General features: G+C 40.8%; 1 pseudogene; it reads right to left on the reverse strand.

Moving 5' to 3' along the window:
- Nucleotides 1-324: 324 nt before the first annotated feature.
- On the reverse strand, nt 325-1,100 carry LOC108289291 (annotated as a pseudogene).
- Between the last annotated feature and the right edge of the window lie 985 nt (nt 1,101-2,085).

The following is a 2,085-nucleotide window of genomic DNA, read 5'->3' on the forward strand; positions in this document are numbered from 1 at the left end:
TTTGTTTGTTTGTTTTTTATGGAATCTTGCTCTGCAGCTCAGGCTGGAGTGCAGCCTCCGCCTCCAGGCTCAGGCAATTCTCCTGCCTCAGCCTCCTGAGTAGCTAGGATTATAGGTGAGTGGCACCACACCTGGCTAAGTTTTGTTTTTTGGTTTTTTTAGACAGAATCTCGCTCTGTCGCCAGGATGGAGTACAATGGCGCAATCTCAGCCCACCGCAAGCTCTGCCTCTCAGGTTGAAGCGATTCTCCTGCCTCAGCCTCCTGAGTAGCTGGGATCACAGGTGCAGGCCACCACACCCAGCTAATTTTTGCTTTTTTTTTTTTTTCAATACAACTGTATTTCTAACATTTTGTTTACACACAAGGAAGTATTTTGCTTAAAAATATAATTTACATATATACACACCCATGCAGGGGAAATAACAAAATAATACTAGCTAATTTCTATAGAGTTGGCATTTTAAGTCAGAGGGGTATTGATGAGTAGATGTAGTTTATTAATTTTTTTCCTGTATTTCCTAAATTTTCCATATGGAACTTGTAGTATCTTTATAACAGGAAAAAAATGTTATTTTTAAAAAAACACCCCATATACTTTCAAAGTAGACCAAATTCAAACTATTTACACTTACTCATTTTCATCTTCGTTGTCAAAAGAAAGGAGGCTACTGTTTGTTTTTGTGAGTTCTTTTTGACTGAGTCCTGATTTATTTCATCTTCATGTGGCTCCTTTTTTGAGCTTGCTGTTAAACCTGAACATTTTTCATTTGAGGGACGCTTGACTGGTTTTCAATATAGAATTCTTCCATCAGCTGAAGCTGGTTCTTCATCTGCTCTGGCAGCCTTTAATTCTGCTTTAATTTTCATGACTTCTTCAAGTGATAGGTCTCCCTTTTTCAAAACCACCACTTGAGGCTGTTCATCTTCTTTGTCACTGTGATCCCCATCGTCATCTGGGAGCTGAGGCTGGATTCTCTTGGTCTCTACAGTGGGCCCCTCCCTGTAGCTGACCCATTCCTTGAAGCAAGCCAGGAACGCTGGTTCGGTTGGCCACACATAAGATACCTGGTTCCGCTTGCTCATGGTAGCTCCGGGTAAAGACGAGTTCCGCGACGGATTGGCCAATTTTTGCATTTTTAATAGAAACAGAGTTTTGCCATGTTGGCCAGAATGGTCTCTACCTCTTGACCTCATGATCCGCCTGCCTCAGACTCGCAAAGTTTTTTTTAGTAGAATCAGGGTTTCACTATGTTGGCCAGGCTGGCCTCAGATTCCTGACCTCAGGTGATCTGCCCACCTCAGCCTCCCAAAGTGCTGGGATTACAGGCGTGAGCCACTGCACCTGGCCTGGAGTTTTTATGTCTTTATTGGCCATTTGTATTCCTTCTTTTGTGAATGTTCACATCCTTTGCCTTTTTGTTCCCTTTTGTGCGTCCATCTTTTCTTACCTACTAAGTATATAACACCTATCTTGTTCATTTGTTTCGTAAATATTTTCCCATAGTTTATCATTTAGTTTGGTTTGTTGACATATAAAATGATTTATTGATTTTATGCTTAGAAATGTTCCTTGATAAGGTAAATAGTTACCAACATTTTCTTCTACAGGTCTCAATAAAGAAATGCCTGGTTATATAGAAGCAGTTTATCTGGCTACATGGGATTTTATTGTTCTGGACTAAGAAACTGTCTATCTCCTACAGGAATCTGACTTGGAATTATCAAAACTACACTACTTTCATAATATATGTTCCTTGAACTACCTTGCCCAACACAGGATAATGTAAAAAAAAAACCAAAAAAACCATGTTGGTAGTTCCTACTTTGTAGGGCAAAACATTTTACAAAGCAAACAATACAGCACAACCTCTCACAAAAGACTGCCCCACCTCAAAACTAACAAAGCCCATTTCCATCCTGTTTTCATAAATAGGGTGGGTCTTAGGATAGTACCACTGGGCTCTCTCAGCCCTGGGAGAGACGTTCTTTTAGCCTGAGTTTCTCCTGGTTGAGTGCTTTGGGGACAGGCTCTGCTCTTGAGTAGGGTTACTCTGGCATGTAATATTTGGGACATGACATATGC

This window comes from Cebus imitator, unplaced genomic scaffold (genome assembly GCF_001604975.1).
Source record: "Cebus imitator isolate Cc_AM_T3 unplaced genomic scaffold, Cebus_imitator-1.0 Scaffold399, whole genome shotgun sequence".
NCBI classification, from domain to species: Eukaryota; Metazoa; Chordata; class Mammalia; order Primates; family Cebidae; genus Cebus; species Cebus imitator.